The sequence below is a fragment of the Felis catus genome, chromosome B2, assembly GCF_018350175.1.
Source record: "Felis catus isolate Fca126 chromosome B2, F.catus_Fca126_mat1.0, whole genome shotgun sequence".
NCBI classification, from domain to species: domain Eukaryota; kingdom Metazoa; phylum Chordata; class Mammalia; order Carnivora; family Felidae; genus Felis; species Felis catus.
The window spans coordinates 126,065,223-126,091,470 of NC_058372.1; the positions used below are offsets into that span (position 1 = coordinate 126,065,223).

Sequence of the window (26,248 nt, forward strand, 5' to 3'; positions counted from 1 at the left end):
CCTGGGTGGCTCAGTCAGTTGAGTGTCCCATTCTGGCTCAGGTCATGATCTCACGGTTTGTAGCTTCGAGCCCCACGTCAGGCTCTGTGCTGACAGCTCAAAGCCTGGAGCCTGCTTCGGATTCTGGGTCTGCCTCTCTCTCTATCCCTCCCCTGCTTGTGTTCTGTCTGTCTGTCTGTCTCTCTCTTAATCAAAAATAAACATTAAAAAAATAAAAAAAAATAGTCTAGACTTGAGTGAGTTCTAGAGCAGTACACACACAGCTGTTTTTAGTAAGTCAAGCTGTGTACAATCAGGGAGGCACCAGAGAACATTCATCCTAAAGGCAAGAAAACAAGTGCTCTGAGGTCAAGTGGTTGCTAGCCTCCAAATAACCACTAGAAACTCAAAGCAGGAGGTCCTGATCCTGAGATCACCTTTCCTCATCCATTGCGTGTGTGTGTATGTGTGCATGCATTTGCGATTGTGTCTATGGATTTTATAACCTCTTCTCCTGAACCAAACTTGAACAAAATGGGGCTTCAGTGTCCCACTGGCCATACCTGGAAGATCCTGAAAAGCCCACACTGATTAGTTTCAGTGCAACTGAGTCTTGTTCTTTCTTTTATTTAGAGGACAAGAGTCTTGGAAGGTAGGGCATAATTTGCTTCCCATTTGAGAAACTGCATAAAATCTAGATGTACAATCTCAAAACAAATTAAGTTATAAATTTATCAGACATAGCCTTGGTTCAGTGTTCACAAGAACAGAGAAGAATGAGGTGGGTCAGCGGGTTAAGTTCTTCTCACATAGGCCGTGAGTGATATCACAGCTTGTGTCCTCTTGATTTGTAATGGAAATTAGACCCAGTAAGGGGCATCTTACCTTTTAAGCCATGACATTTTTGAAATTATACATTCTAAGCAGGCTGGATAATATTTTAAACAAAACACTATTGAAAATCCAGTTCATCAGAGTCACTGCACATACTCAATTGCTGATTTTTATATTGCAGTATTTTTGGCTCTAAAATCATGATGAAATAACACCAAAAGCAAATGGGCCATATTATGCACAAATTGTTTGCTAAATCTAAATTGCTAAATTGAAGCTTTTTCCAGCTGTGTCAGAACAAAAATATATTCAGCTACAAATATATAGAATTGGGATATTTTGAAGGTGCAAAATATGCGTGGGGGTGCCATTATAAAACTGATTGAAAAAATATATCCTTTCTTTAAATTCTGTTTTTTAAATAGAGAAAATTTATATTTCTGAACAAATCCTTTCCACATTAACATTTCCTAGGACATGTGTCCCATTTGGTCTATAAAATCCTAAAATGAGATTATGAAATAATAAATCTGCTCATCTCATAAGGAGAGTTGGATGGCTTGATGTAAAATTAAAACTGGATGTCTGTAACACAGAGCACCTTGCGTTCTATGGGATGCATAATGACTCAAAAATTTAAAATTATTACTTAGATTCTTAAGGTTCATGGAAAGGTTATTCTTGCAAATTTACTTTAGAATTACGGTACTGTAGAAGCTAAAAAAGATGTTAAAAATTTTGATTCTGTCCTTCAAATTTAAATGTCTAGGAAATAAGTAATGCAACTGAGTGTTTTCAGACTCCTTCGGAAAGGGCCCACCATTGCTTTGCTCCAGTAAATCTGTAATGTTTAAGAATAGGGAGTCCATTGCCGTATATATTAAATATATATATTTAATTTTTTTTTATTTTTTTAAGTTTATTTATTTATTTTGAGAGAGAGAGCAAAAGCTTGAGCAGGGGAGGGGTAGAGACAGGGGGAGAGAAAGAATCCCAAGCAGGCTCTGCCTTTGTTAGCATAGAGCCTGATGTGGGGCTTGAACACACAAACCACGAGTTCATGACCTGAGCTGAAATCAAGGGTCAGCCACTCATCAGACTGAGCCACCTGGGCGTTCCTATATATTTCATTTTTAAGAAAAGTTCAAAATCCAGATTTTAAGTGGATTTTTCCCAGTTTTAAATAGCTATGTGCACCAAACAGTTGTCATCGATGAGCTACATGTGACTTTTGAGTTACCCATTTGCCATTTATGTTTCAGAAAATGGCTCTTTTTTTTTTTTTTCAGGTGATAGCAGAACTATGCCACCCCATGCAGAGCATTATCTTTTGCTTCTGAACTTCTCCCCACTTCCTCGTGGCTCACTCAAACCCCCCTTAGCCATCTCTATCCTAACTTCTTTGAAAGTTCAGAGGAAGTTTTGATTCTCCTAGTAAACATTTCCCCTTCTGAAGCTTATTGAACTCTCCTTCCACCTTCCTTCAGAACATTTTTTTGTCTCATCTGTTTGGTAGGAATTATATACCACTGCATGACATCTTTCGTAGGATCATATTATGCTGCCCATTACTTTATACTTCTTTAACTTGAGATAAAATTCATGGTGGCTTTTAGTACATTTACAGTGTTGTACAACATCACCACCATCTAGTTCCAGAATATTGATATTACCCCAAAGGAAAATCTTTACCCATTATGCCGTCACTATTCATTTCCCCCTCTCTCCAGCCCCTCACAACCATTAAACAGTCACTCCTTAATCCCTACTCCTTGATCCCTTAGCCTCTGGCAATCACAAGATGGCTGTCTCTCTGGATTTGTCTACTGTGAATATACCATATAAAGGGAATCATGCAAAATGTGGCCTTTGTGACTGTCTTCCTTCACTTAGCATAATGGCTTTGATATCCACCTATGTTGTAGCATATATCCTTGTTTCATTCCTTTTTATGGTTGACTAAGATTCTATCCTATGGATATACCACTACTTATCCATCCATCAACAGATAGACATTTGAATTATTACCATTGTTGGACCAATTTTGAATAGTGCTACTTTGAACATTTGTGCACAAGTTTTTGCTGGAACATCTATTTTTCATTCTTTTGGATATATATCTGGGAGAGGAATTGCTGAGTTTTATGGGAACACTGTGTTTAACTTTCGAAGAAGAGTCAAATGTTTTCCACAGTGGTAGCACTCTTCTTTCTGACCAGCAATGTGTGAGAGTTCGTTTCTCCATGTTTCGTTACTAGCCAACGCTTGTTACATTCTGGTGTTTGTTTGTTTTTTTTTAATTTTTGTATTTTTGTTGTAGCCATTTAGTTACTATGAAGTGATATCTTGTGGTTTGAATTTGCAGTTCTCTAATGACTGATGCTATTTAGCACATTTTCAAGTGCATATTGGATACTTCAGTATATGTTTTTTGAAGAAATGCCTGTTCATGTCTTCTGCCAATTTTTAAATTGGACTGGTTGCCTTTTTGTTGTTGAGTTTTAAGTGTAACTTATACATTCTGGATGCTGGATTTTGTCAGGTGATTTTGCTATATCAATCGTCATAATCATGCATTTTTTTCATTGTGGTAATGTGATATATTATTGATTGATTTAATGTGTTGAATCACCCTTGAAATTCTTGGATAAATCTCACTTTTTCTGATTAACTCTACCAAACATTTAAAGAAAAATTAACACGAATTTTTCTCAAACTCTTACAAAGTAATAGGAGAGGAAGGATCACTTTCTAACTTGTTTTGTGAAGTTAACATTAGCGTGATGCCAGAGACATCACAAGAAAAGAAAAACACAACATCTTTGTAAGAATAGATGCAAAATTCTCAACAAAATACTATCAAACTGAACCAAGCAGCATTTGAAAGGATTATACACTGCAGCCAAATGAGATTTACCCAAGAATTTCAAGGGTGATTCAACATATAAACTCAACTAATAATATAGTGCACTAATTTCTTGGCATACAATTGTTTATGAAGTTTTTTATAATATTTTTATCTAAGGCCAGAAACAATATCCTCATTTTCATTTTTTTGTGGTTCCCATTTTCACTTCTAATTTAAGTAATTTGAATAATCTGTCTTTTTTCTTTGTCTACCTGAAGGTTTGTCAGTATTGTTGATCTTTTCAAGGGACCAACTTTTATTTTCACTTATTCCATAATTTGTTTATTTATTTATTTATTTATTTATTTATTTATTTAAATCTTCATTCTTATCTTTCTCATTTCCTTTCTTCTGCTAGCTTTGGACTTAGTTTGTCCTTCTTTTCTAGTTCCTTTATGTTTAAAATTAGGCTATTGATTTTAGATAGTTCTATTTTTAAATGTATGATTTATAGGTACAAATTTCCCTCTGAGAACTACTGTAGCTGCATCTTACAGGTTTCATTATTTTGGGATTTTGTTTCCATTTGTCTCAAAGGACTATCAAAATTTTCTTGTGATTTCTTCTTTAAACTATTAGTTATTTAAACTATGTTGTCCAATTTCCATAATTTGTTTTCAGATTTGCTTCTATAATTAGTTTGCAGTTTCATTCCATTGCAGTTGGAGAAAACATATTTTATTCTTTAGCTATTTAAAAATCTATGGAGATTTGTTTTATGGAGTAGAATATAGTGTAGCCTGGGGAATCTTCCAGGTCCATATCAGATAAATGTATATTCTGCAGTACATGTGTCTATTAGGTCTAATTGCATCATAGTGCTCTTCAAATACTCTATTTACTTTTCATTTTCTGTCTAGTTGCTCTATTTATTATTGAAAGGGAGATATTGAAGTTTAAAACTATTGTATTTCTCTCTGTCAGTTTTTGCTTTACAGATTTTGGGGCCCTGTTGTTAGCTGGGTATATGTTTGTAATTGTTAAAAATTCTTAAAAACAGACTCTTTTATCAATATGTAGTATGTAATATACAGTATTTCTTTTTCTCTTGGGACAATTTTTGCATTACAATCTATTTTATATGATATTAGTGGAGCCCATGGTATTTAACTGTATATTTTTTAGTTATTTTTTTAACGGTAACCTTGGGGAATACAATTGACATCTTATTCTATTTCCAATTAATACCAGCTTAGTTTCAATAGTATACAAAGTTGCTTCTATATAACTCCAACCCTTTTATATTATTATTGTCACAAATTATATCTTTACACATTGTGTGCCCATTAACATTGATTAATAATTATTTTTATGCAATTCTCTTTTAAATTGTATAGGCTAAAAAGAGGTGTTACAAATGAATAAGTCATGGGAATAAAAGGCACAGCATAAGGAATGTAGTCAATGATACTATAATGGCATTGTATGGTGATAGACGGAAGCTACACTGATGGTGAACATAGCCTAATATATAAACTTGTCAAATCACTGTGCTGCACACCTGAAACTAATATAACATTTTGTGTCAACTACAATTATAAAGAAATTTGCTAAAAATGACGAAAAAAATGAGGAAAAGAGGAAAAAGAAATAAAAAATACAATAATACTGGCTTATGTGTTTACCTATGTTGTTACCTTTACCAGGGTTTTTATTTTTCTCCTATGGCTCTGAGTTACTTCTAGTCCTTTTAATTCATTTTGAGGACCTCCTTTAACATTTCATACAAGACATCTCTGCTAGTACTGAACTCTGTAGTTTTATTTATGTAAGAATGGCTTCATTTTTGAAGGAAATTTACCAGATATAGAATTCTTGGCTAACAGATTTTTTTTTCTTTCAACACTTTAAATATCTCATCATACTGCCCTCTGGCCTTTATAGTTTCTGGTGAGAAATGGCTGTTAATACTATTAAGTTTCCTTTGTATGAGACAATTCACTTCTGTCTTGCTACTTTCATAATTCTTTCTTTGTCTTTCAACAATTTTTAAGAAGTCTTAGTGTAGAACTGTTTGAGTTTACTCAAGCTGGGTTTGTTGAAATTCTTAGATGTGTAGATTCAGTATACAAATTTAGCAAGTGTTTAGCCGTGAATTTTTCAAATATTATTTTGACCACTGTCTCTTTCTCCTCATCTTCTGGGACTCCGTTATGTTTATATTGATATGCTTGATGGTGTTCCAGAAGTCTCATCTTTCTTTATTGTTTTTCTTTATTTTTTTTTCTTTCTGTTTTTCACCCTGGATGCTCTCAAATAATCAATCTTCAAATTTACAGATATTATTTTTGTCTATTCAAAACTGCTATTGAACTGCTTTACTGAAATTTTTCTTTTAGTTATTATACCTTTTACCTCCAGAATTTCTATATGGCTTTAAAACAAATTCCATCTCTTAAGTGATATTACCCATTTGGTGAGGCATCATTCTCTTGGTTTCATTTAGCTCCTTTAACATATTTAAAACAATTATTTTAAATTACTTGTTAGGTCAGATCAATTTCAGGGGTTCTTTGGTGACAGTTACTACTAATTTTTTTTCCTGTTAGTGGTATGAACATTCATGTGTATTATTTTTTTTTGCCTGTTTCATAATTTTTTGTTGAAAGATGGATATTTTGAACATTGCAGTGTGGTAACTCTAGAAATCAGATTCTTCTCCTTCCCCATAGTTTGTTGTTACAATTTGTTTTGGTGGGTTGTTTGTCTAGTTCTTTTCCTAAACTAATTTTGTTAATATACATTCTTTGTCTTGGCCACTGACATTTCTGTTTCTTCAGCTTTGTAGTCAGCTAAAGATTTGACAGAGATGTTCTTAAGTACTTAAAACCAAAAAAGAAAGGAGAAAAAAACAACAACCACCTCTCTTTGACTTTTCAGATGGACTCTGTATTCAGGCACTCCAAGATTTGCCAGGTAGTTTTTATTTGTTTATTTTGTTTTGTTTTGTTTTGTTTTGTTTTTGAGACAAAAGAGGGAAAGTGTGAGCAGTGGAGGGGTCGAGACAGAGAGGGAGAGAGAGAGAATACCCAGCAGGCTTTGTGCTGTCAGCACAGAGCCCCATGTGGGGTTCAAGCTCACAAACTGGGCTCCAACTCACAAACCGTGAGTTCGTGACCTGAGCCAAAATCAAGAGTCAGATGCTTAACTGACTGAGCCACCCAGGCACCCCACTTGCCAGGTAATTATAAGATTGCTGTGGTCTTCACTTCCTGACTTCCTGCCACACAGAGCCTGAAGTTCAGCCAGAGGTGAAAACTTAGGTTCTTCTCAGGTGTTTTCTGAGCGTGCATTCAAACTTAGCCATTTTCATGACCATCTATATACTTGAGACTATGTGGGAGGTTTTCAAAGCTTTTCCTCCCTGTTTCTCCTCCCCCAACCTCTTTATTCCCAAGCTTCTTGGTCTCTTGTTTGTCTCAAATATTCTAATTTGGTCCAAGTGGCCATGGCTAATACATTTACCTTTACATGTTTTCAGCAAACACTGCTGGGGATGCTGTCACAATCCTGTGACAGCTCTGAGGTAGATGAAACACATCAAGCCCTTGAGATGATCCTTCAGACATCCACTAGACAGGCCAAAACACACAGCCACAATTCTTTAAGAACAAGGTGTTTATTGATCCCTCTGGTACCAATAACCTGCACCAGCAACACAGGTTGCCATCTCAAGGCTGCTGCTGTTAAACTGAGTCGTGCAGATGGCAACCACATGAGTTAAAGTGCCCCAGAGCTCTCTTACCAAAATCCAACAGTTTTTCTCTTCATTAAATATTCCCCTGATTGTTGTGTTCTGATTCCAGAATTAAAAAAAAAAAAAAAAAGTTAATTCTGACAGTTTTTGCCAGCTCATATCTTGCTTTTGCAATGAGACAAAGTTTTGAAATTGCTACTCTAATGTTCTGATGTCACTCTGGCTTACTTTTTGATATTGATTTTAAGTTATAGACAGAATGGACACTTACTGTGGTCTAGACTTGTATTTCATACTATGTTTCATGATATTCCACTGTAAAGCCTAAAATTTTACATATAGTAAATATTGAAAAATAATATTGAATGAATGCATGAATGAATTAATAAATCAATCAGTACACCCATAGAAAGATTTATATTACCTACCTTAGTGACTTATTCTGTAGTATAAAAATCCCAAATATAGGATAATTTTTCTTATACTCTAAAATAGATTTGTTATGGTAGCACTAATTTTCCTTTGCTCGACTGTTAGTGAAGATAGAGAAAATATGCTCCGTCATTATATTTTTCATAGTATGAAAAATATCTTCCTTGGTGTACACTGAGTAGTTCTTTAATTTAATTTTCCCATAATCTTATCAACTCTAAAATAAACAATCTTTCAGCCCTTCCTCAGTGGTTTTATTTTCTGCCTAAATTATCCAGATAAGGGCTGGAAAATAAAGACCTATCTCATTTGGCCAAGTTAACAGTCTTCAATTCACTTGGGAGTTGAGCAATCACGTTGCAATGAACTTTACTTTAGAATTTTTTAATTGAGTGTGATAATATAAAATAGTAACAGGAATATTACCCTCGGGAATGATGTTTCTTCCATAGTACTAGTGGCTGGCCATAGATGTTTAATGGTTGATGCATTTGGGTTAGGGTTATCCCTAGCACTGGCAAAAGCAAATCCAGAGTTGAGAATGATAAACTTAAAATGATATATTCTGAAAGACCATTTCTCTATTTTTCTACCCAATTAGCCAGTAACTGTAGAGATAGTGTATTTAAAATACTAAAAGTCGTGTTATTGAATGCCCTACATTTATTTTCATGAAAATATTTCGAGTGCTTTTTATGTACTGGTAAATTCCTAGATGCTTTCTAGTAATTGGTTACTAGCAGAACAAATGCTAAAACTTTAAGTTAGATCAAGTGTCCCCATTTTAGTCAAGGAAATTAAGAACTTCTAAGGGACTTTTACAAAGGAAGTTGGCCATAGGCGTGCACTACTCTAATCACCGTTTAAGAGACATCCTGCCTCAAGGACCATCTCTGACTGCAGCAAGGTGAGGATATGTTCTCCTTAGGCAGCTTTAACCAATGCCCAAGCATAATAGAGCGGGATGTTGTTATTTCTGTTGAAGGCAGGATTCCTCTACTGACAGTCTTTAGACCCCTTTGAGCTTCAGACTTTCTCACACCTATACCAAAGCCTGAGTCTCTCTCTTCCTAATTGTCCCCCCTTTCTTCCACAGGTGTCAGACCCACACCACAGTCGGAGAGCTTTGCCCACTTCTACTTTCTCTTCTGTTAGCTGTCACACACATTACCTGAAATAAATCTTTCGTACTGCAAATTCTGCTTTGGCATTTTCTTTCCAAAGAATCCAAACTGGCACAAGGAGGAAGAATGATTTATGGGAAGAGAGCAAGAGTTATTTACTTGGGGTGATTGATTTGGTAGAGGTTGTTATGGTGTACCTGGATTTTTCATTCTATTTCTCTTAGCAATTTGGTATTTTTTTGGTAACAATATTGTTTTGGTAAAATGAGGGCAATCATATCTATCTTGCAGAATTGTTGTACATCTTCTTTATGGTTTTATTTGAGTAGAGTTGACACACAATGCTACATTAGTTTCAGGTGTACAACTTAGTAACTTGACAAGTTTACACATTATGCTATGTTCACCACGAGTGTAGCTATCATCTGTCCTATTACATTGCTATTACAATATAATTGACTGTATTCCTTATGCTATGCCTTTTATTCCCATGACTTGTGCATTCCCTAACTGGAAACCTGTATCTCCCACTCTCCTTCACCCAATTTGCCCAACCTACCACCCTGCCCTTTGGCAACCATCAGTTTATTCACTGTATTTATAGGTCTGATTCTGCTTTTTTGTTTGTTTATTATTTTTATTTATTATTATTATTTTTTTAGATTCCACTTATGGGACATGTTGTAATCTCTTGAATGATGTAGTAAAACTTGACTCTAAGTAGTTTCTCAAAAATGGTAACAATTGGTCATAATGTTGTTAATAAGGAAAACTAATCGTATGATATAGCAGATATTATGAAATAGGTGTAATTAATAATATATCTCGTATGAGGTATGAAGTATGAATATATCTCATATGAATATATCTCGTATGAATATATTCATGATGTATGAATATATCTCGTATGAATATATCTCGTATGAATATATTCATGATGTATGAATATATCTCGTATGAATATATCTCGTATGAAGTATGGGCTCTGGTATGAAAAGTCAAACACATTCCCCCAAACTGTGACCTTTCCATGCTCCATGCCTCTTTCTGGCATCATTGCAATTGATGATACAGGTTTTTGATTTTTTAACATTTAGTAGCTTTTTCAAATAAGACATTAAGTTGGTATTGTCACTAAATATTTGAATTGATGATATACCACCATGGTATATATACAGTTATCTGCATAGTAATTGATACTACCTGCCAACAATGAGTATGTGGCTCTACGTGTCTGCAAATGGCACCCATACACATTCTCTACTCAGTTCCCTTTTAAAGGGATTAGTCAGGGGCGCCTGGGTGGCGCAGTCGGTTAAGCGTCTGACTTCAGCCAGGTCACGATCTCGCGGTCCGTGAGTTCGAGCCCTGCGTCAGGTTCTGGGCTGATGGCTCGGAACCTGGAGCCTGTTTCCCATTCTGTGTCTCCCTCTCTCTCTCTGCTCCTCCCCTGTTCATGCTCCTGTCTCTCTCTGTCCCAAAAATAAATAAACGTTAAAAAAAAATAAAGGGATTAGTCAGAGGTCAAATGATTTAAAAATAAAATATTTAGACCTAAAGTGAGAAAATCTTCTGTCAAGTTTGAGCATCTCACCAACTATGACTGGGGGCGATCATTAACTGACACATAATTTTAGCTTCCTTATTTCAACAACGAAGGAATTAGGGCAATTTATTTCTAAAGTGCCATTAAGTTATGAAATCTAAAAACTCACCATAATCAGTTCTCAAGAATTTACACTTGAAGTTTACAAGTTATACTATAATATTCCTAGGTTTTCATTACTCTATGATTGGTTTTATAATGTTTACTGAGGATGGATTTTTAAGAAAAAAGGAAAGGAGTTAAATGGATGACAATTTGTTAACAGTCTAATAAATTAGGGGAGAAAATTAATCATTAAATTTTGCAATTTGATCTTATTTATTTATAAAAGATTACTACAACGATAATAAATATTAGAATTAATAGAATTTTAATAACATTCACTAGAAAATATGAATGTTAAAATACCTTTTCCACAGCCCCTTTCCTGAAAGAAAAAAATAGGAAGAACATGCATAAATTTACCATGCTAAAGATGTTGAAACAATGAAAGATGCAACAGTAAAGATGATGTTTCCATCTTGCCTCTAAGGTAGAAACTATGCTAGAGTTTCTAGACTAGGAAGTTTGCATTACCATAATGAGCATGTTTAAGGTTCATGTATGATAATGTCATCCAAAACAATGTAGGTTCAGGCTCTTATCCAAACTGAAGGAATCACATTTGGCTTCTGGATCAATGTCATGTTTGACATTAAAAGACCAGAGTTAACATCGATAGATAAGAGTAGGTCACTGGTAATTAAGGATGGAAATGCCACCCCTCTACAACACATGAAACTTCACTTCAAATTATTTGAATTCAATTAGAAAAGCCAGAGGGGGTAGATATAAAAAACCCTTGCCTAAAGACAATTTTAAATGGTATAGTTCAATTCAATATGGTGGCTAGTCATTCAGTGTCTACTGTGAACCAGCAGCACTATACCAAGCTCTGCAGACCCAAAGATGAATAAAATATGCCCCCCCATCAAGGAAGAATGATTTATTAGAAGACATGAAGCTTAGCTCAGGAATACTGAAGGGCAAGTGATGTAAGTTGCTGTTTCTTATGGCATAATAGGACAAATTAAGAGTGTTCAATTTGAGCAAAAGTGATCAATGCCCAGAGAGAAAGGTAGACAGAAATAATGACATATCAATAATAGCATATCAGACAAACGCAACTGCATCTGCTCTTTTAAGGGTTTATTCTGTGTGACAGTGATGGTTTTGCATCTTGGTTGGCACTTAAAAATTTCACAGCACCAAACGGAGTCATCTCAGGATGAAAGAAGCAATAATATAATAAACACAGATTTCCCCCCACTCAATGCCTCTTTCTGTTTCTCAATCTCTTCTCTCTCTCTCTCTCTCCCTCAATCATACACATACACATTACCACACACACACACACACACACACACACACACACACACACAGTCACACCACCTAAGTGGCACTGATACTTGATGACTTATCACTGTGGTGGTAAAAATCAATGGAGAGTTGTATTTGGAGGATCACTATTTCCAATGAGAACGCTGGTTAAATAGAATGCTTTTCTGGCCAGTACTTTTAGCATATCTGGCATACTCTGCACTGGAATAAAATGAGAATAAAGAATAGCCAACACTATTTGATGCTCAAATTGTAAATTTGACTTACACACCATGGAATATATTTTGGATAATAAGATAATAAACCTCTCTATCCTCCATAAATCCCATTGGCTTAAAGACAGTTAATAGAATGACAGGACTATGACACTGTTGAATACCATTTCAATGCTACTGTCCCTTAGCACCTGTAAACAAGGAAGTGATGTTTAAGACATGTAGAAAGTCTTTAGGTAGACGCCAAGGGTGCCGAGATCCGGTGTGTCACGTTTTCATGTCTGTGAGTTACCAGCAGCTCATCTTTCCAGGTTGTGTCATTGGTTCCCTGGGAAGGGAAGGATATGGCTTTGTAATAGTAACCACTGATAGTCACTGAGTGCTCACTATATGCCAGCCCCTGTGTTGGGTGCTTTGCTTTGCCTTATCTCATTTTGTTCTCATAACAGCACAGTGAAGTAAATACTGTTATTATTCCCAGTTTACACACGAGGCAGCTGAGACCGTCAACCCATTTTCAGGTTATTCTGATTCCATAACATGCCTCTCTGGTTTTATAGCTCTCAGTTGTAATACAGGTAGGGTGCTACACTTATGTACACAATGAATTCATATACAGTTACTTCACTTATTTGAAAATACTGCTTATTTCAAGGTTCACACATGTCTGCTTTGTGGCTTTACTCGGGGGCTGTCTTACGGGAAGGATGTGTTTTCCAAGCACAATTGACCTTTTTGTTCTGAGCCAATCATCCCCTCCAACTTATGGGTAATTTGCTGCCAATAAGTCTGCATACTTTTAAATTTCTTAATGCCTATTATAGAATATCATCTGTGGATGTGACTCAATACTTTCTGCTTTAGTATGGCACAATTACACATGGGTTCCTTGACAATTATACCATTTAAATATAGTTCCTTATTTTTCCAATGCTTTGTGGACAGCTTTTCCAAAGGTAACATTTAAAAACACAGATCAACTCAAATGAAAAAAAAATTGAAAGGCAAATAACAATGATGCTGCTAAATGCCGTTTCCCTATTATTTTGTGTTACTGTACTAAATCCCACCTGCAAAGACTGGGAATCAATTATTTAATGCAGAACGTTTAAATCTAGTATTAAAATCTGGATGAGGATAAAAAGAAATTCTGAATATGTTTCCCACATAGATCTCAGTACCATTACAATACGCTGGATGCTTTCCAATCCAGCCATTAGACTGTGAGTCTTTTTATGTGTCTGTGTACGGATCTCTATGGGTACCTAAAAAATATGTTCTTGCTAGCAATCTGTGACTGCTGTTTACCCACAACTTTGTAGCATGTATGATCTTGAACAAATAATTTAAGTTGTCTCTATCCCAGCTTTCTTTATCTTTAAAGTAAGACGCTGGGCCAGATGACCCATGAGATTCATGCCAGAACTAAAACATATTGATTCTGTAGCCAAGGATGATGGTTTACTGGAACTACTATGCAGTTGAAACCAACTGCTATCAAATTGAAAGTATTTGTTTATTTTCCATTTTCTGTAAAAATACTTTCACAATATTAGAAAAATCATTACCCTCTCTATTAATAGGAAATACTAAATTCCCACTTGCCCTGAATTCTTAGCCTGTTTTTTGTTTTTTGTTTTTTTTTTGTACTTCGAAATTTTGAGCACAAAGTTTTAGGCAGAGATTTGTGGCTGATTGGTTGTGATTATGAGATACAATTCAAGAGAATGAGAAGCCAACACACTGAGGTAGCAGAGCAGAGAAATAGAGTGTTTGATGGCAACACTGAACAAAGAAAGCAAGACAAGTAACTTCCTTCCTCTGGACATTCTGTTCTGTTGGAAAGACAGATCTCTATTTGTGGACAAATCATTGCTTAGGTTTTCTATTATTTGAAGCTGAATGCGGTTCTAAGTAATCGAAACTTAGAGTTACCCACACTTTAGGACCAGATGGAGTTTAAAAACTGTGAAATCTAATTGCTAATCAGCACCAAGATATGGTGTTATTATTTCTACCTTTTAATATTTTCTGGTGATTGAGATGTTTTACAACATGCTTCACTTTCATGCACTTATTTTTATTACTTTTATTTTCTCATAGTGATAGTAATTATGACAAATTTCTGCATTTAGAATTTAATGGTAGTCCTTTTCCATTGACAGGCCTTCTATGATATTTGGTACTTTCAATTCCTTCCAGTGTTTTCTTTTTTTGGGGGGGGTACAGATTATGATAAATAGTAATCCAAAATTAGTAATTTGATGTGAGCATTTCTTTCCAAGAGTAAAATGTTTCAAGAATATACAACTCCTGGATTATCAAATCAAGGTGTTGAAAGTGCTTCAAACAAAACAGAAGCATAGTGTACTGACTTCCAAGTCCCTGTTGAATCCTAGAGGATAAAAATGAGTCTATTTTTATATAAGGATAATAACATTTGATCTGATTCCCATCTTGTCTTTTGAGAATAATATATTCATCATCTGGGATACTTTTGAGATACCAGGTGCAGTGCTTAGCATTTAAAACTAACCCAGTGACTAATTTACTTGGTCAAATTCTAGAATGGGGTTATATACATCTTTAGCTATCATAATGTTTTCATAGAAAAAACTTAAAACACCTTAATTTAGAAATAAATATTTTACAATTTACAAAGACATTTGAAACCATCTTAAGAACATAAAGGGCCCGTTGAGATGGATTCTAGGCCAACCTCATCCAACCTTCTTAACCCTTCTATTATATAGGTATGTCCAGCTTACCTGCATGTATTGGTGAAATAAACATCTGGTGATAGAAAATCCCCTCCTCATCAGGTCTACTCATTCTATTTTCTTGCATAAGTTCAACTCATGCAAAGTGCTTACTGTTGATTTGATATGTCTCCTAATTATGTTCATTGGTGCTATTATTCAATCCATATTTCAACATTTTGTTTACCCAGTGTCTTGAATCTGTCAAATGCTTTATTGAGACAAAAATATATATTACATAAATATTGCATTTCAACAATACAAGAGTCTCATCTCTTTTCAAAGTGTTTGAATATGGTTAGTCTGCCATTACTTGAGTCAAATAAACACAGGCTGTCTTCTGGTGATGGTTATTCATTTTTTTCTATACTCATAAATCATCTCTTTAAGTTCTCTGCCTGGTTTCTTGCTGGAGATCAATGTCAAACAAGAACATGTCAAGTTTATAGAATACTTTGGAACATATCACATAGTTATCAAGTCTATAAGTTCTATAAAAATCTGTGGGATATATGAAAAAATAAAAAGAAGAGTCTCTTTTGTTTACAAAGTGCATGATTTATAGCTTTCAAAACACCTTGCAGTAAGGATTTACCAATTTTGTCAAATTTATTAAAAGGAAGACACATCTTAGGTTATCTGAACAGTATTTCAGAATTTGTAAAGTGCTTTATATTTAAATGTATATAGAATAGCTTACATGTTTTAGATAATATTAAAATCAATTCCATGTAATTGATTTTCACAGAATACTTTTATTGATTTTTGCCCATCTAGTGTGTCCATAGACCATAGTTGCAACTGATGAGAGAATATGATTCCAACGTGACTGTTAGCTGATGTTTTCATTTACAGGAAAGAGCAAGATGGAAATGAAACAAATATGCGTGTCCGAACTTCACTCATTCGTTAATGGTATGAGAAACACCTTTACTGATTTGGATACTAATCTTTGAATACTGAAAGTGTATCTCCTCAATTTTTTTGTGCTGGTCACAATACAATGTCAATAGTCAGCAAACATTTTAAGTTTACTCAGTTATCATTAATATTTTTCTCCATTATTTTCTTAAGCCTAGAGCAAAAATGATGAACAAAGTCCTGATTTGAAGCATTTACAGTTTTTATGCAGTTAATGCCCCAACCATGAGCAGTATCATATGAACACGGAATTGGGAAGAGATTTCCAGTAGCTCACCATTATATTGTATTTTTACTATGCTGAGACATAACCTCAAGAGCAAAAGATAAGCAGGAAGTGATGAGCTTTGAGTAATTATTATCTTTGCCTTCAGTTTTAAGAAAACGTATTTAATTGTAAGTTAATAAAATTTAGTTTTTAATAATGGCTGTGTTTACCAATAAGTTTGCAATATTCCTGAAAATTTATCAATGGGTTCTTGAAATCTACAAGTCAATCACACACATTGCCAGATGGGTTTAATAAGAGCATTGTAGCTAGATATTCTTAAATCTTTGTCTATTCTCAAGAATGAACAGGAGATACTGGGCAACAGTGTAGTGTCTTGCTAGGGATGTGAACTCTAAACCTAGACTATGACCTGCTTCTTCCACTTAGCAGCTGGGTTTCCATGAACATGTTTCTTAGTCTCTTAGTGTTTCAGTCTTCTCAGCTATAAAATGAATATAATAATAACAATTTAGTAATAATAACAATTCCCATCTTATGTATAGAATGAGGTGACTTATGTAAAATCCTTAAGGCAAGATCTAGAACACACTGAATGTTCAATGCACATTAACTATTTTACAATTGGATTTTAAGACAGAATATAACACGATCAGGTTTGCATTTTAAAAGATCACTCTATTGTAAGGAGTATTAAACTATGTGGGGGTGCCTGTGTGGTGTAGTCGGTTGAGTGTCTGACTCTTGATTTCATCTCAGGTCATGATCCCAGGGTGATAGGATTGAGCCCCGAGTTGCACTCTGTGCTGAACATGGAGCCTGCTTGAGATTCTCTCTCTCTCTCTCTCTCTCTCTCTCTCTCTCTCTCTCTCTCTCTTCCTTTTCCCCTCTCGCCAGCATGCACTCTCCCTCCCCCTTTCTCTCTAAAATAAAAGAAACCCCCTAAACCAAAAAAACCCACTGCATGAAAATGTCAGTTAAACACCTGTTGTGTCTCTCTAGGGAGGCACAGAGTGATGATTCTTGGAATCAGTTTGTTGGAAGAAAGACAGACACAACTGGACAGATTTTGAGAGACATTTAAAAGACAAATGTCCGAGATAACTCCAGTTATCTCCAGTTTTTGAATTAAGTATTGGAGGATTTCCTCTTCACTGAGGAAAAGAATGTTGGAAGGTAATCCATTTCTTAAATTAATTAATTTATTTACTTTTGAGACAGAGAGCGAGCGAGTGGGGGAGGGGCAAAGAGACAGGGAGAGAGAATCTTAAGCAGCCTCCATGCTCATTGCAGAGCCTGACACAGGGCTCAAACTCATGACTGTGAGATCATGGGCTGAGCTGCAATCAAGTGTCAGATGCTTAACCAAATGAGCCACCCAGGTGCCCCAGAAGGGAATCAGCTGTAGGTCAGGAGGGAGATCCATAGTTTGGTTTAAGTTTGAGATACAATTAAGAATTTTAGGAGACGTGAAGTAGGCTGGTGGGGATACATAGGCAGAGTCTGGAGATGTCTGGGCTGTAGATACACATTTTGGAGTTAATGGTGTAAAGATGGGGTCAAAACATCACGAGTGGACGATATCCTTCAGCAGGTCAGAATACACGCAGAGACATGAGACACCTTGTCTGAGGAACGTCTATGTTCAAAAGTTACGAGGAAGAAGTGTCAAAGAAAAACAGTTATTCAAGGCAGAATTTATTATTCCCATTTTATTGATATAAAAACTGAGATTCACGTCTACGTTTCTTTGTAAGTTGCATGTCATATAGTCCACAAGCAAAGCAGCTGACATTCAACTCAATTTCATCCTGCTCAAAGGCTTTGAGTCCATATGCCACACCTTAGTGAGTCTCTTACTATTAACTGCAACCTTTTGATGAAATGAGGTCTGTTTAGTTAGCACTCAGCATTTGGTGGATTCTTCCTGCATTCCCTTTCTGCACTGAAAGGTCCATCAGTGTATATAATACACCAGTATTTCTTATTATACAATGCAAAAGAGAGATACAAGGAGGAGAGACAGAGAGGAAGAAGAGAGAGAGGGAGAGAGAGACAGGGAGAGACAAGATACTTTTCTTTTTCTGCGGAAGCAGTGTATTCACTGTCTAGAAGAGTAATGGTCCTTTAAAAGTCTCCAACGCTTTCTGAGAGGCTGTGTTTTGTTTCTGGTGACTCAAAGAGGAAAGATTACCTGTTTAGATACAACAAATGGTGCCAAATGAGGAAGGAAATAAAACACATCCTTAACTACCAAATGCTCAAATACAATCTGACCTTACTCTACATGTTTCAAAGGGAAGCAAAGGAAAGGGGAGATGAGGTTAGACCTGAGTGTCTGGGGAAGGTTGAGGGAGGTGTTCATTTACTGCTACTTATGTTATGCATACAAGTCAGTAATCAGAACTTCACTTTCAAAGATGCTTGAACTCAAGCCAGAATTCACAATGTAATTATATAAAATCGTCTCAGGAACCACAAAACATCCAATAATAGATCAATAAAGTGTATATTTTTCAAGTACTGTGGGGGAGGTGCACATTACAAATCTTTTCACTAAAGAATGGGAAAAGCAACTACATGTTAAAGTTCCAGTTCACAACAGCTCACACAGAAGTGAATAAACAAAGCACCCAGATGAATATAAACTGCTCAATTTTATAAGTACGGCACAATTGAAAAAGACATCAATTGCTCATTCTAACCGAAAGGACCCCAACAGTTATTGTCTTTTTATAGTAGGGGGAAAAAGCCCAACAACCCCAGAATACTTTGTATTCAGCTCAAGAGATACTCATCTAGTGATGTTCCTAAGGTGGTAAAATACAGGGAGATTTTTGTTTAGTACATAGGTGTATTTCAGACAATGCTGAGAAGTTAGTGTGAATAAAAAAACAGATGAGTTTAACGCTGGAGTCTGTTATTCAGCATGTGTATGGGATTTGTCATTTGGGGAGATTTAAATCTGTGTCAATATATTCATAACTTGCCTGTTAATACACTCGTATTATCCCCACTTGTAAAAGGGCTGTGTATTACCATATGTTTTAAATAAGGAAACTGAGGCAGAAAGTGAAACGACAGTTTAAAATTCACCAGGAGAAGCACTCTCCCTTTGGTTGAGGGTTCATTCATTTGAAGTGAATTACCTATTCTCGGGAGCCCCATGATGGTCCTCGCCAGGGTAATTTATTTCCAAGAAGGGAGTACTTTGCTTTTAAGGGGAAACATTTTTACTTATTGTATTGTGGAATTGTGTCTGTTACTAATATAATAAGAAATATATATCCTGACTGTACTAGCATTAAGTCAAATACTGTGTTCTGTTTTTCCTTACCAGATGTTTTATAGCATGTAACTGTGTTAAGGAAGATTGATAAACCTAATAAACTTATATATAAACCTATCAGTAAAGGATTATAGAGAGGAAATTCAACTTCACTCTGGAGTACTCGTAAGTTTTTGACCATAGGTTTTACTCTACCTTAGCTTATTTCCATTTATAAGAGAACCATTTTTATCCCATGTTTCACAGCACTTGGGTTCACACTAAGCAAGAGAAATACATGCAATGCTTTTAACCAAATTCTGTCACTAACGCAGCTCTAATGAAGGTATTCTGTGCCTCAGGTACTTTGCATCTTTAAAATGGAAGTACAATATGTTCAGTAAGGTGCTAATCAGTTTTATTGAATCCGATTTAATTCCTTGGGAAGGAGAATTGAATTTTTTAGAAACTTAAAGGGGTTATTAATGAGGGAAGAGGCTTAAATAATTTTCCTACGTAGCCCTGACACAAGTTTAGCTGTTGGGAAATGAAGACAAGACCTACAAGGTGAATATATAATAAAAATAAGTGTTTTCCAAAATATAAAAAAGTATATATTGCTAATATAGAAATAATATAGTAAAGAACTGCATAATAAATACATTAACATCATTTAAATGTTGACACAGTAGAAACCACCTCTAAGATTTTGATGACTATCTTTCTAGAACTCTATCAATGGCATATTTAAGTAAACTTAACAAAGTCGCATAGCACAGATTGTCTTATATAAATATTTTGTACATATCTTTTTGGTTTTCTATCTAGTCCTTATGATTTGTGGTAGTACTTTATAGATTCTTAATATAAACCCTTGTTGTATGTATATTTAGATCATTTACATTTAATTTATTGATATACTTGGGTATGTATCTAAAATTTTACTACATGTTTCCTATTTTTACTAGGGGCTTTATATTCCTTTTTTCTTTCCTTTGTTGCTTTCTTTTGTATTAAGGTAATGTTTATTGTTATTGTTTAACTTTTTCTCTACTAAGGTGTTAGTATAAAATTCTTCACTATTTTTTCAGTTTACTGAAATTTTTTACACTAAATATTTTTACTTCAAGGTATTACAACATGCACACTTGACTTCTCATAACCTAATATAAATGATAAGTTTTATAAATTCCATTTATCCTCATCCCCTATTTAGTGTTTTTCTTTTCAAGAATTGTATTATGTATATATTTAAAACTCTATACAGCATACTCATTTTTATACAATCTTAACTTCTATTTTATGCTGTTTTTATTCATTCTTTTCTGCTTCTCTGTCTTTTCTTCTGGTATCATTTCCTTCTGAGTAAATAATGCCCGTTAGCTTTATTGAGGTATGTATGTATGTATGTATGAATGTATTGTTTATTTATTTATTAATATTTTATTAAAATGTGTTTTTCTTTCTTTTGTTTTAAATTTTATTTTAATCCAAGTTAGTTGACATACAGTGTAATAATGTTTTCAGGATAGAATTTAGTGACTCATCACTTACATATAACACCCAGTGCTCATCCCAACAAGCGCCCTCCTTAATGTCCATCACCTATTTAGGCCATACCCCCACCCACCTCCCTGCCAGCAATCCTCAGTTTGTTCCTCTGTCCCTTGGCGTTTTTTAAATACAGGTCTCTTGGTGACAGTTTATTTCAGTTTTCGTTTATTCAAAAATATCTTTAATTTGTCTTCATACTTATAGAAATAATTACAGTGCAGAAGATTTTGAAGGGACATTTACTTGTGTTCAGCACTTTAAAGATGCCACATGTTGTCTACTGGCTGCTACATTTTTATAATATTTCAGCTACCTATCAGATTGTTACTCTTGAGTGTTTCATCTATTTCTTTTTTTTTTTTTCAACGTTTATTTATTTTTGGGACAGAGAGAGACAGAGCATGAACGGGGGAGGGGCAGAGAGAGAGGGAGACACAGAATCGGAAACAGGCTCCAGGCTCTGAGCCATCAGCCCAGAGCCCGACGCCGGGCTCCAACTCACGGACCACGAGATCGTGACCTGGCTGAAGTCGGACGCTTAACCGACTGCGCCACCCAGGCGCCCCTCATCTATTTCTTTAAAAAAATATATTTATTTATTTTTTGGATAGCACAGTGGGGGGAGGACAGCAGGGTGGGGGACAGAAGACCCTAAGTGGGATCTACGCTGACAGGCTGGCAGCAGAAAGCCCGATGTGGGGCTCAGACTCATGAACCTTGAGATCATGACCTGAGCTAAAGTCAGATGCTCAAACAACTGAGCCACCCAGGTGCCTGAATGTTATGACTATATTATCTTTGGTTGCTTTTAACATGTTCTCTCTCTCTATCCTTCTCTCTCTCTGTTTCTTTCTTTCCTTTTCCTTTTCATTATGTTCACTATGATGTACTGAAGTGTATTACTTGATTTGCTTTGATTGTTATACATCTTTCTGGGTATATGCACAGATTTTTGTCCTGTGATTTAGTATCATTAGTAATTTTAAGACTCATTCTCTTTTTAATTTTTCCTGCTGCCCAATTCTTTCTCTTCGACTAGAACTCCAATTACAGCTAGTGCAACTCTTTTAAATTCCATTGGTCTCTTACACTCTTCTCTGTATTTTCCTTTTACTCTTCTCTGTGTCAGCGTAAATATTTTCTTTTGACCAGTTGACTAATTCTCTTTCTCTTAGATTATTATGCTATTAAAATAATCTACTTTCCATTTCACATATTCTATTACTATTTCTGTAAGTTCTATTTTATTATATTTTTTAGGTTCTAATTCCCTTATGAAATTCTCAATATTTTACCCTGTTTTATCCTTTTTTATCTGTATGTTCTTAAACAAATTAACCGTAATTATATCCTTGTTGGTTAGATCTGGATCATCTGTAAATCTGTTTTATTTTGGGTTTGTTTGCTTAATAATTCTGTACTTTCTTTTGACATGAATTTTAAAAATTAAATTACTATAATTGAACTCCAGAAACTGCATAAAACATTTGTAGAGACCTCACGTGATACTACATTACCATAAGGAATTTCACATTTTTATTTTCCTAGCAGACAGAGTAGGTGACTAACCATCTCAATCTAATCAGAGTAAGCTGTAATAGTCAATCTATATTTCTTTGTCCCCTTTTCTAGGTTATATCTCTTCCGGAACTTCAAGTTACAGCATGTTATGACTGTGAAGCATCTCCTCAGTGGTTTTTTGCTTCTTAATATGAAAGACTGCCATCAATGAAGCTCAGTATTTTAGAGAATTGTGGTTTAAGTGTTGAGTTTCCCATCTTACTCAACTTCATAATTCAGTATATGTCTCATGGGGAAAATTCGCCCTGTGTTTGATGCCTTTATATTTACAATCTTTCACTCTAGATGCATCCCTCTCTTGTGGCAAAACCTGGATTCTTCTCTACTAGCTACATTCAAGATTAGCCAAGGCTCCAGGAATAATGTTACAGAGGGTCAAAATACTGCTTCCAAAGAATAACTATTGCTGCATAATAAATTACCCCAAACGTATCAGCTAAAACCAACATACATTTGTTGTCTCATAGTTTCTATGAGTGAGGAGTTTGGGTCCATCAGCTTAACTTGGTCCACTGTTCAGGGTTCGACAAGGTTACGGTCTTGCTGGTGGCAGGGCTGTGTTCTGTTCTTGAACTCAAGGTCCTTTTACTGATTGTTGGGAGAACTCAGTGCCCCAGGATCAGCAACAGCCAATGGCAAACAGCTTCCCCCTGCACCTTCTCTGGACAGTTTTGTAACAGAATGTCTCCAGCAAGACACCCTACCCCAAACAACTTTTCTTGCAACACAGGAGACTTTGGGCAAGGTCCAGAGGGCAGATTTCAAGCAAGTCCCTCTAGTATAGTTTCAAAGTGATTTCTCTGTCATTCAGGTACCTTGACCAGACCCTCTTCACCAAGTTCTGGAGCTCACTTGTGGATGTGAAGCCTCTTCTTTGCACACATTATCATAGTCCCAGAGGTGCAGGCTGATTCTTCTATCTGCTATTGCTTTATTGTCTAAAGTTATCCATACTCCTTAGGTGCCAGGGCCCTGTTAGAGTTAATAATTCTTAATTTTATTTATTTATTTAAAAAAAATTTTTTTTTCAACGTTTATTTATTTTTGGGACAGAGAGAGACAGAGCATGAACGGGGGAGGGGCAGAGAGAGAGGGAGACACAGAATCGGAAACAGGCTCCAGGCTCTGAGCCATCAGCCCAGAGCCCGACGCGGGGCTCGAACTCACGGACCGTGAGATCGTGACCTGGCTGAAGTCGGACGCTTAACCGACTGCGCCACCCAGGCGCCCCAATAATTCTTAATTTTAAACATTCACTGTTCAAATTATGATGTGGATTCTATCTCCTGTTTGGACTGTGGCTGTTACATTTTGTATTTGTTTTTAATGACTGTTCTTCTGCCCACTGCCAATTATCACCACATAATCTATGATACTTGTTCCTCGTAACGAAGAAAGAGTTAGAGCAACTCTAGAATTTGCATAATACGCATCGAAGAGTAATGCAAGCCACCGAACAAATAAAAAAAGAAAGTGAGAATTAGAGATGGAATCTGAAAGAAAAGAAGTAATTTTTTTTTCAAAAAATCTTAAAACTAAAAGTAGAAATGACAGCCGGATAATCTGTGAGGGCAAAAAGTGATGCAAGATAAAGATAAATCAAGAGGAGCTGACTAGACTGTACCTAAATTTACATTTTCAGCAGAGTGGTTAGGGTAAACTAAGCAAACAGACAACCAAACTTAAAACTCTCCCACAGTAGTATATAACATGCAGGACAAATAAACATATTTTTGAAAAAATTCCATGGCCAGAATGTAAGGAAATCATCAACCCAAATAAGACAAAGCAAGCAAGGTTGCGGGTTGGCCCCAAGGGCCTCTGCCATGCCCCCTGTGATTTGACCTGAGATGAATAGACAGTTCTGAGAGAGTCACACAAAGTAGGACATACACATTCGGCAGTGCCTGGTAAATCTGAAAATGCATATACTCAATGACTCAGCAATTCTATGCCTACATATTTACCCTAGAGAATCTTGGCACATTTGTACCAGGAGGCCCTCACAAAAGTATTCATGTCACCAAATTCATAAAGGTCAAGAGTGAAATGCCTTAAATGTCTATCAATAAGTGAATAGGCCAGTAAATTGTGGTATATTCATGTAAGGAAATACTAGTCAGCCATGAAAAATGTATTAGAGCTATATACAACTACATCAATTCATCTGATAAACAAGTTTTTATTTTGTTTAATAAAAAGAACAAGTTGGGACCAGTACAATTGAAAAGTAATGGCATGTTATTGAAGCAGACCATTTATTTTGGTCAGTAGCTTGAATCAATTTCATAAAAGAATCTAGGGATGCTAATCTTAGCTACATATTTTCTTTAAGTTGAGTTTATCGTATATGGAGGTGAAGTGTAGAATAAGTAAGAATATGGATGTCTTTATTTACATAATAATAGCTGACCACCTTACATGTGTTTTTAAAGATGCATTCCTAGCTGTAGAATTTGACAATGTGGTCTGAGCTCTTTATGGAAGAATAAGAGATGGATAATAATAAAGCTACTGATAACATGGCATTACAATAATATTTACTTATTTTGGGTAAACTGGGTAGCTCAGCTGGTTAAGTGTCTGACTCTAGATTTCAGTTCAGGTCATGATCTTACTGTAAGTTCAAACCCCACATGCTCCACATTCACAATGCATAGCCTGCTTGAGATTCCCTCTCTCCCTGGCCCTTCCACACGCTGTCTCTGCCTCTCTCTCTATTTCAAAATAAATACCCTTAAAAAAAAAGAAGCACCTTTATTTTATTGGAGAATATTGCTCTGATTTGTAGAATTCTAACACAGTGCAATCATTTCACCCTTTGAACTTCTTAGGACTGTTTAAATATCATAGGTACATAACAGTCAACAAGTTCTCTTTTTAAAATAATATTTAAAAACATTTCTTACTATTATGTTTCAAATACTTAGATTATATCATCATTTATTTAATAAATGCATTATGACTAACATGAGGATTTTGTGTGTGTGTGTGTGTGTGTGTGTGTATACTTGCGCGTGTGTACTTGTGGAGAGAATAGAAAAGCAAAAAAAAAAAAAAGGAACACTAAAATAAAGACTGAATGTTTTAAAAATAAGACTTCTAATGGTTAATGAGTATAATGGATAATTTGAGGAATTTGACCTTGAACTAATAAATCATGTTTTATTTAAAAGTGGACAAAATTAATTTTATTTTCACAGATGTTCACCAATAAAAGAAAATGATGTATCAGAATACAAATATGGTCACAATTAAAATTTATATAGCCTATCTGTTGACTTTTGAGTTTAGATTATTGGCTTGATAACCTCAAAATATTTTATTATTTTCTATTTTGGAATATTTAAAAGTGCTTAACATTTTTTCAAATTAATCACTTGATTTAATTATAATATGAACCATGTTTTTGGAAGGGATTATGAAACAGTTTAGTTGATGAGAAAGAGAGACGGAAAAACAGAGAGACACAGGCTCAGAATAGTATTTTCAGGAAAAGTATATTTTGCCCAAGACCAGAGTTTAGGAGCCCAAGCCAAGATTTTTTTGGCTATCAGTCCTTCATCACTTTGCCTAACAGTAGAATGGCATGATATTTTTTCAAGACTAATCTAAAAACAGTGTTTCAAGGTCAAACTGGAGGAGGAAGATTAGAAAGGGGAGGCCATTGGGAGTGCTGTTAAAGAATTCTAGATGGAGGTAACAAAAGAGTGAATTTAAATGGTAGCTGTGGAAATAGATCCTGCTTCCAGCTTCTTAAC

At 35.4% G+C, this 26,248-nt stretch overlaps 1 long non-coding RNA gene across 2 annotated transcripts in view; it reads left to right on the forward strand.

Moving 5' to 3' along the window:
- LOC109499928 overlaps positions 1-22,937 on the forward strand; it is a 63,490-nt gene extending 40,553 nt beyond the window's left edge. Inside the window, exons 4-6 of one of the 2 annotated variants that reach the window (XR_002742483.2) lie at positions 15,712-15,849; positions 19,425-19,538; positions 22,539-22,937. This is a non-coding gene — a long non-coding RNA (uncharacterized LOC109499928). The remainder of the gene's footprint in view (positions 1-15,711; positions 15,850-19,424; positions 19,539-22,538) is intronic. The other variant, XR_002157510.3, reaches the window with a different exon arrangement.
- The last annotated feature ends 3,311 nt before the right edge of the window (positions 22,938-26,248 follow it).